General features: G+C 50.5%; 1 protein-coding gene across 5 annotated transcripts in view; it reads right to left on the minus strand.

The window, feature by feature from the left end:
- The window catches only part of Gnb1 (G protein subunit beta 1), a 58619-nt gene extending 53989 nt beyond the window's left edge, over positions 1-4630 (minus strand). For 3 of the 5 annotated variants that reach the window (XM_050130146.1, XM_050130147.1, XM_050130143.1), the window contains exon 1: positions 4440-4630. The gene's annotated coding sequence lies outside the window, so the exon portion shown is untranslated. The remainder of the gene's footprint in view (positions 1-4439) is intronic. The other 2 variants (XM_050130145.1, XM_050130142.1) reach the window with 2 other exon arrangements.
- Positions 4631-9911: the final 5281 nt, after the last annotated feature.

Raw genomic sequence — 9911 nt, forward strand, 5'->3', positions numbered from 1 at the left:
GTACAGTGAGTCCCAGGACTATACAGAGAAACCCTGTCTGGAAAACCATCTACCCCCACTAAAGAAGAAAAATCACACTAAATACTGTTATTGTTATTAAGTCTTTTAAAAAAAGAAAAAGGTACTGTGTTCTGTAAGAAAGTCTTTCTGTCATTGGAAGCCAGCAGTAGCACCAGGAGATCAACAGAACTCCCTAAGCCAGTACTGCGCAAGGAGGTTAAAGAGCAGTTAGCAGTCCTCTTACCCAGTGACCAACTCCAGTGTCTAGAGTCTGTATTTCTGAAATAAGTTATGCAACAAAATTCAAGTTTTTAAATTCTTATTCCAGAACAGTTAACATGGTACGTCCTCTCTTCACATACACATCCATACAATATCATAGAACTATTTTCCCATCACTACTAAACATTTTAGTTTTGTAAATTAAATCTGTTCTTTTTTCCTTTTGTTCAATTATCACTAAACCAACCATTTAACTGAACTTCTACTTCATAAGTTCTATAAATACTCTTAAGCACAGTTCTAGGAAGACTGCAATACTAGCACTTGGAAAATCGGAAGGATGAGGATCCCTTGAGTAGTTAGTTCAAGACTAGCCTGAGCAACACAGTGAGTCCTGTCTTGGAAAACAAAACAAACACCCAAATGCAAACCTGGAATTACTCAAACAGTCCTATGTAGCCTAGCCTGGCCTCACTTTCTGAGTAGCAAATGACCTTAAAGGGTCAAACCATCAACTCCTAAAATCAGAATTTAAATTAATGTTAAGAATTAAGAAGGTGGTGGCACACACCTTTAATCCCAGTACTTAGGAGGCAGAGGCAGGTGGATCTTTGAGTTCGAGGCCAGCCTAGTCTATATAGTGAATTCTAGGACAGCCAAGGCTATGTAAAGACTGTCTCAAACTGCCAAAAAATAAAAAAATAAAAATTAAAAAAGTGTGTAAGAGCTGGCTCAGCCATCAAGGGCACTTGTTGCTCTTGTAGAAGACTTGGGTTTTGTTCCCAGTTCCTACATGGTAGTTCGCAACCATCTGTAACACAACTCAGCCTTCTGGCCTCTACAGGAACTAAATATTATCTTGTAATAACCTTTTATGAATAGCAGAATGAACTCAATTAAATAAAGCTTAGAACCATTTTATGTATTCTTAGTCTTACATGCAGGCAAAATTTTCAAACACGTAAAATATTAAATAGTAAAATAATTTTAAAAATTTAAAAAAACACCTCAAGTTTAAAAATTTTGTCCCTTGTCTTATGAGACTTATGATGGTTCATGCCTGGTTCACTTGGAAGCCTGAGGAAGAAGGATCACCAGGGGTTAGAGACCAGCCTGGACTACACAGTGAATACCAGGACAGCGTGGGTTACAGAGCAAAATGGTCTTTAAAAAGCTAGAGGGAGATGGGGAAAGGCACACCATATGGTCAAGCCCAGATAATAAAACTGAGAATATCTATTACCAATCCACTAATGCTAAAACCAAAGCCCACATAAAGAATTTAATCCAATTTAATGACTGACATGAGCCAAATCTCTTGGGCAGAGGAAAACAATCCAATGAACAAACTAATAACTACAGATACCACTTCTTAAACAAATCACTGTGGCTCACTCACTATAGGTGAGCACTGGCCACATAGCCAACTATAGTGGGGTGCAGCGAAAGAGCCCTGAAGGCTCAAGGGCTTTCTCAAGGCTACATTTAGAGATGTTAACTTTTTCAGGAGTATCAAATAGGTTTTCTGAAAGTATACTTACTTGGAGCAATTATGTGCATTCTTCTCTTCCCCATGGGGGACCCAGGGATTTAACTTAGGTCCTCAAGCTCAGCACTGAGTGCCTAAACCCCCAACCCAGTACTTTTTAACTAAGTAAAACTAACAAAGCTTCACTAATCTGTGCACCACTCTGAGAGATTATCTTTTCTAAACCAGTCTGTTTCTCCAGTGATTGGTATAAATCCACCTGGATAAAACTCTGAAACCAGCCTTCCTAAATGTGGAAAGATGTGTCTGTTTTCTAAGGAAAACAGAAAAAAAATATTATTATGCAGACTTTGGGAAAAAGGAGTGTTTTAGACAAGGCTGGTCAAGAGGTAACCAAGGCTACTCCAACTTGCATTGATTGATCCTCTTGCCTCAGCATCCAGAGTACTGGGATTAGAGGAGACACACCAGCACATCTGGTTTATTCTGCAACCTTTTAAATCTAAGGAAATCTACCTGGTCCCCCTATTCCCCCAAATCAGACATAACTAAGGCTACCAAACAAAGAGAAGCCTTTTTAAAAAGTGTGCTTAAGGGACACTCTGCTCTACTCTGGTGAAGTAAACATAGCTTTGATGTCAGCTCATCAAACTATATAAGAACTGTTTGTGAATTCATGGAAGATGTCTAAATTCCATGTTCAATCTCCTGCATAAAAAGATCCTTGCAAGGATCCAGCAGATGAAATACAATCCTGAAACTGGGCATCTGTACACCCAGAGCCAAGCAGCAGGTATGAGCACACAGCCTCAGATAACCTACTTTTGACGTTCCAGCCTCTCATCTCCTAAGAAAGACTGCACACTGTAGCAGTGAAATAAAATGCCGGCACGTTGCAGGCAGGACCCTACACTCACAGTCTAGCCTCCTCCCCAGGGCGATCCTGGCCTTCCCAGCCGCACTACATTCCTGTAGGCGTCTGTCACCAAAGTCGGGCTTCCTTAAGTCAAAGCACACCAGAACCTAGTTCGGTAGCTCAATGCCTGTCTTCACACTTTCATCCTCGGCCAAACACCCAGTATAAGAAAGGAGAAAAGGAACTGCTCCTTCATTTTCTTTTTGCAGTATGAAGTACCTTCGAGAAGAATCCAGATTTTAGCATTAGAACTAAAATCCTTATTTTCAAATAAAGACCGGTTTAAAAAAAAAAAAAAAGACAAAGCAATTTAGAAACCGATTAATGCTTTCTCTGAAAACCATATCCAGTCTCGACAGTGAAGAACTTTTCACAAGATTACACTGCCATTTACTTGCTAATCATGAAAGATCATCTACATATTTTCTTGGTTAATAGTCAATCTCACAGGCTATTTAACCACACAAAAATGCTTGCTTGCTGCTATCAGGCCGAACCGTAACAAAAGAACTAACAAACACTACGAGTTTCCTGAAATTTCAGTATTACACACAAGCCCCGTTAATATACTTCATTATAAATTCCACTAATTCTCTCAAAATAAAAATCCTGGCATAACCTCTGTAAAGATGAACTGGGAACACAGGGATGCTATTTGGGGGATGCTAAACGTGACGTTTAAAAAACCCGGAAAAAAACATGTTCAAATGTATCAAAAGGTCAAAAGCCAAGCTGCAGTTCCCCAGGGGAAATCGAGGCTGTGGAGACACGGATAGACTAGACCACCCGGTGAGGGATCTGGGCAGGACGCCCCCTCCCCGCAGTGGCGTCCAGGCGAACCTAGGACCCCGGCGCTTTTCTCTTCTGCCCCGGCCGCGGCTGCCAGGGCCGGCCTTTGTTTTCAGCCCCGGCGGCGGCCGGCGCGGCCCTAGCTGACAAAGGCGGGCATCGCCATCTTGTCGCGGCGGCCGGACGCGGCGCCCATTCATTCGCGGGCGCCTGGGGCCGGGAACGTCGGGAACCAGGGGAACCGGGAAGCACGGTAGGCAGCAGGCTCGCACCCGGCAGGGGTGATCGCGGTATCCGGGAGACCCGCCCCGCGGCCGCTCCCCGCGCGGCCCTGATGAGTCCCACACCCCGCAGGAAGGCGCGGTCGGGAGGGCAGAGCTCGGCTTTTGTTCCCGCGGGGACCTGGCCTCGAGAAGAAGCGCCTGCGGGGCGCCCTTTTCATCCCGGCCTAGGCCGCCCCGCCCAGGTTCGAACCCACGACCCGGGCCCCGGTCCAGCATCCCGCTCCCCTTTTTAAAACTCAGGACCACCGCCGGATTCCGGCACCACGGCCGAGGCCACTCCACCGCAGCCTCGATTCGAGGATCACGGATCTGAAAACCGAATCCCGACACTCGGTCCGGCCTTGAACCCAAGACCTCAGACCCAGCCCCGCATCCAGGATCCAGCCTCGAACCTAGGACCCCTACCCCAGTCGCCGTAGCTCGGGATCCACCCTGAAGCCCAGGACACCGGCCTCGGTCTCACATCACGGATGCGGCCTTAAGCCCAAGACCCCTGCCCGGTCCGCATCCCGGCCTAGGCGGCTCCGCCCCAACCAATCCAGGACCCGAGACCCAGGCCCCGCCACCCACCCAGCCCACCAGGGATTGCGGTCCCCGCCGGCCCCACCCTGGAGGGCGTGATGACTCGGGCGGCCGGTGACCCCCACCCCGGGGCGGGAAGAAGAGCCGCAGGGCTCGGCCCGGCCCGGCTCGGCCCAGCCAAGGACCCGCGCCACTCGCAGACCGCGGCCACGCTCACCTCGCCCTCGCCCAGTCTGGCGCCCACGCCGCCGCCTGATCGACCCGGTCGTCGCGCTCGCGGCCTGCGGGCAGGAGCCGGCGAGGCTGGTCGGGTCCGCGCGGCGGCTGTTCCAGTTCCAGCCCCGCTGCCCTCGCCGCCCGCGCCCGCCACCGCCGCCGCCGCCGCCGCCGTCGCCGTCCGCCCCTCAGACGCCTCCAGCCATCAGGATGGGCGCGGCGGCCCCTGCCTGCAGCCTCGGGAAACCCCACGTCGCGTCACCGCGCACCGGCGGCGTGCGCGTGCCGCGCTTTCCGCCCCGCCCTCCTCGCCCCTGCGCGTGCGCGAGCGGCTTAAAGGCACCGTGATCCTGCTCGAGGGTCTTCCAGGGGGGTGGCCTGTCTGCAGATGTTCTCGGTAGCCTCGGGTTCTAGATTGCTGGTTTAGGTTCCAATACCACGCGCCCAAAGCCAGAGCGTGGTGTGTTCCGCCTGTGTGTCCAGCCCGGGAGGGCCGGAGGGCGTAGGCGAGCGGCCTAACGGGGCCTAGCCTGGGCAAGGGTAGCCAGATGGCACAGGAAGGTTGTCGAGAGTAACCCCAAGAATCTGTAAGGCATGCCATTCTGTCCGTCTTGCCTCTATTCCAGCCGCCCTGGGTTAACACGACTCCTGCCACACTGACTTCTTCACTCCCTTTCTGTCCTTTCCAAAATAGTCTCTGTTCCTCTCTTACTTCCTCCAGGCCTGCGCTAGCCTCTCTTAAACCACAGCCTGGGACCTGGCACTGGCACCTCGCCCCCGCTCGCTGCTAAGGAGGCTTTCTTCTTCACACTTTATGGTCTCCATTCTTGTCTCTTGTGCGCCTTGCAGCCAGGTCTACCTCCTCCTCCCTAGTCTGTTTCTTCTTGCAGCAGCCTTTGGGTGGGTGGTCTTCACACCTCCCTCCCTGTTGCTGATGCTTCCTGCCAGGCCATAGAAATGTCCCTGTCGCTTTGCTCCTAGGCTTTTTCTGTGTCAGCCCTGAACTGAGACCTTCTTCTGCTAGTGGGCAATAGAAATGAGGATTCAGGTGCTGGAGATTCATTGCTAACTAACGTGCCATTACTTCTAGCAGGCTGAGCAGACAGCCTGAGGCAGAACACATATATACACGAAAACACGTATGTACATACAAACAGTCATGTGGACATTTGTGACTGTTCTTCTTGAACACACTAAGTGTACTGATCTCTCCAAAACACTGCAGGGCTTATTCATATTCTCTTCCTTCAAGTCAGTGACCTTCTGCTTTGAGAGTAAGGAACTTGTTTCCAGATATCGCCAACGTAACCATAATTGCTTACCATCCTACCCTACTGCCGGCCTCTTACCCCTGGGCCTCTATGTCCTTCACTCCAGCTGAGCTAAACCTGGCTTAACGTCATTTGAGTAGCTCTTTTACTCTACGCCATTGACAGCTCCATCACCCCACCCTCTTCCAGTAGAGCCCAGGGTCATCTTGTGCTTTGCCCCCAGTCCTCTTTCCTTGTCCCTTGTGACTCCATCTCCAGAGAGGGAGTCTGTTCCATAACTTTATGAAGACCGGCCTTCATGCCGCTGTCACTTCTGTGCAGAAGTTCCCCAAGCGCCTACCGGTCCAGTCCTAAAAGAACATCCATTGCCAGCTTCATTTCTCAGAAGTGGCCTATTCCCAGCCATCTTGCCCAGCTCTTTTCCCTATTTCACCATGACTCCTGTGAAGACTTCCTCACCCACAGCAGCCACCCCACCCCCAGAGGATCCTGGAGGATATTTATGGTCTGGGAAAAAGTAAATGGCATTCTGAGTTCCAAGTGAGGGTCAAGACTCAGCAACCAGAACTATACCTGGGAAGAGATGGGCGGGATGAGGTCTCCACTAGTCACTGCTAGTCCAAAAAAGGGTGGAGCTAGAGGTACGTGAACAACTGGGTAACCAGGAGACATCTGGGCACCAGGCTCCTGCAGAGAAGGGTTGCAGGCAAGGAGTGCAGTCTAATAGAAAATCAGAGGGTCAGGGCTTCTGGGTATTGGCAGGTGCTCTCACATTCTAAGGCAGTCATCAGACTCCAGCAGGCCTGATGCCCACCCTTCAAGATCTGCCTGGGTGAATGACTTAAAGTAGAAACGAGAAGAGGAAGAGAGAGAGGAAGGAAGAAGTGGTATAGAAGGGAAATGGACAGAAGCAAGTAGCCCGAAGTATACAAGGCCAGTTAGCCCACAGTATACAAGGCCAGTTATCACTGCAGAGTCTTCCAAGTTGCTGTGAGCCCCTCAGCCACTTTGAAGTCTCCTAAGTGAAGATGGGGGCAGGGAGGGAACAGACTGAGCCCTTCAGGGGCTAGCCTCTGGGGCTCCCCGTTCCATAAGCTGCCTCCTCCCTGCTCCCACTTATTGGCAGCCCACGAACGAGGTCCCTTATGAGGACGCTGAGCCCTAACATGGTTGACATGGTTGAACTGTTGTTTAGGGACATCTTGCTCTGCAGCCCAGGCTAGACTAGAATCTGGGGTCCTCCTGCTTCAGCCTTCTCAGGCTTTGAGATTTAGCCTCTGTATTTCCATGTGATCTCTGATCAGGGTGGGGCAGAGCCTTCCCTGGAACTTGCCGCACAACACTGGCTGAAGTCATCATTTATGTGTTTATGGACAGGGTGTGAGGGGCAAAGTTGAGGGGAAAGAAGGAAGAAAGGGGGGAGGGGCTGGCCCCTGATTCTCAGATCCCCAGCTGAAGCTTCAGGCTGCCTCTCGCGCCCCGCGCGCATGGCCTCACCGCCCTCCCCCCATATGAGCACTCCCCAAGCAGCAGGGACCTCTGTCCCTGGACCTTGGTCATTCTCCAGCTTGCTTCAGCTAACAGCCAGTGCCCTGCCCTAAAGATAAGAAGCTGGCCTTCCCTCTTGTATCCCAGGGGGTCCGAAGACTCCTTTTCAGCCATGGACTTCAGCCCAGGTCCCTTGTGTTTCTTGTTTCCCACACTGCTGCCCAGCCCTCTCGACAGTTAGTCAAAAATTTAAGGGATCCCTGCTTACAGCCCAGAGTCCAGGCCTCTCCTGATTTTCCAGGCACACTCCCTTCTCCGGAAACATCTCAGAAAATCAGCTGGCAAGTCCATAGCCACACCCAGTCAGATGTGACCAGCCCAGGGCTCCATCAGCAGTGGCTGCAGAGCTAAGCACCGCTCCAGGGTGGAAACGCTGCCCAGGGACTGGCTCGGTGCCCAGGCTTCTCTAAAAACCTAGGGAGCGTGGATGTATAATTCAAACGCCCCTCCCCCATCTGCTCTTTAGCAGGAAATGGCCTAACAGGAAAGTAGGTCTTCTTAAATCTGAATTATTCAAACAATCTAGGCATGTGACCGGGACCCGGAGCAAGGCAGTGCCCTGGTGCCGTGCTCCAGCCAGGCTTTGAAGCTCGAAACAGCAAGGGACATTTCTAGATTTTCTGATCTGGTAAAAGGGCAGAATAGTGACCAGTAAAGTCCCTTTTTCACGGCCCGGATTCAGGCCCTCAGGGCATCCGTCCTTGTCCTGCTGAGCACTGTCCAAGTTTTTTCCACCACACAGCTATTCCTTCGTCACTTCCAGTAAGTGAGACTGCGGCCTCCACACCCCAGAGCACTGAGAAGAGGAAGGAAAGAGAGGAGGGACACGTGATGGTGCCCAGGGACTCAGAATGTAGGTAACAAGGAAGAAAGTGCTAATTAGTTCCTATGGGCTTCCAAAGGCAGCCTTTGGAGAAAGAACAGGGCCATGGCTCTTGAGGAGACCCTCATACCTCTTTTGCCCCCTAAACATACTTATGAGTGCCCATCTCTGTTGTGGCAACCTGGACATGGCCTGGGCAGCTCCCATTCCTGACCTCCAGTGGTACATCTATATCTATCCCCAAGGAGGGGACATGGGGGGAGCAGAGTGGGTGCCCTTTGCAGACTGGCCAGCATGCTTGAAGTACCATTGGTCCCCCTCCCAATCACACAGGGAATTGGTTCCGTGCCCATTTGTCGTACCATGCTTCTAACCCTGATCTTTCTGATCACAAACCAGACATCCTGTATACAGGGCACCAAAATTAGACAGAAATGGAAGGGACGTCAAAAAGTACCCAGTGATGTCGGGTGGTGGTTGCACACACCTTTAATCCCAACGCTTGGGAGCCAGAGGCAGACTTACCTCTGAGTTTGAGGCCAGCCTTGTCTACAAAGTGAGTTTCAGGACATCCGGGGCTGTCACACAGAAAACCCCTATCTCAGAAAAAAAATTTAAAAAAAGAAAAAAGTGTCCAGTAAGCCAGGCATGATGATAATTTCATCACTCAGGAGGCTAAGTCTAGTTTGAGGCCAGCCTGGGCTTCATAGACGCTGTCTCAAAAATAAAGTAAGTGCTGGCCAGGTGGCTCAGTAGGTAGAAGTGCTTGCCACATAAACCTGACATCCCAACTTCAATCCTTGGGACCCACGTAAAGGTGGAAAGAAAAACTCTGTAAAGGTGTCCTCTGACTTCCACACGCTTGCTGTGGCATGTGCTTGCCCTCCTCATTTAATACGTAAAATAGAAGTTGCAGGTCTGGGGTGAAGGATAAAGGCAAGTAAGCCTGTGTCTCCTCCACTTGAGCGATACAGAAACCTGGGGAGAAAACAGAGGTTCCTTGTTGCCCATGACATGAGTGTACTGTTCAGACCTTCAGCAAAGGCCTGGTGTGGCCAGCAGCGGCAGGTGCCTTCCTGGAAAGAAGCTGTTCTGTGGAGGGCAGCACCCTGAGCTGTATGTGTGAACCTCCAGGCCTCTGCCATGGTTCAGGTGCCATGAAACCTAAGATAGGGTCTGTCTCTCCAATGCCATCTTCATTTAAACCTAACCTTCTCTAATGCAGGAGGCAGCCATGAGCCAAAAGAACAGGAGCCCAAACGTATAGGTTGAAAACGTCAAAGTCAAGCCAACAAGCACCCAAGCTTAAACCATCTTGAATGAAAAGAAGCAATTGACAGACTTGGTAAATAGTTTCAGAACAGACATCTGGGCTTTGGGTCTAACAGGATCCAGGTGCTCTGTGAAGCTGTTGGGGCTCCATTCCTACCCATTCTTTAGTCCTCTGTGTGGAGTCTCTCTCTGTCTGATGAGGAAGTCGCTACTGTGGACTCTGCCTTCTGGCCACTCCAGTTTAGGACCACAGTATTCAGAAGCATCAGAGTTGTCTGTGGAAAGAAGTCACTGAGGGCTTCATTCAGACTTCAGGGGCCCTGGTGGCAGAAAGCTGGGGCTGCCGTTAGTATCTCTGTTCAGATGACACAGTTTCCAGCACAAAGGAGGGAAAGTACGGGCTGCTCAAAAAAGGAAGAAACTTCGTAGGCATCCTTCCCCTACAACCAGTCTTTCTGCTAAAACTAGGATTTTGAGCTATGCATGGTGGTATAATCCTTATAATCCTAGGACTCAAGAGGCCTTGACAGGAGAATTGTTATGAATTCGAGTTCAGCCT

Source organism: Alexandromys fortis, unplaced genomic scaffold (assembly GCF_014885135.2).
Source record: "Alexandromys fortis isolate MF-2015 unplaced genomic scaffold, M_Fortis_MF-2015_v1.1 scaffold_330, whole genome shotgun sequence".
Classification (NCBI taxonomy): Eukaryota; Metazoa; Chordata; class Mammalia; order Rodentia; family Cricetidae; genus Alexandromys; species Alexandromys fortis.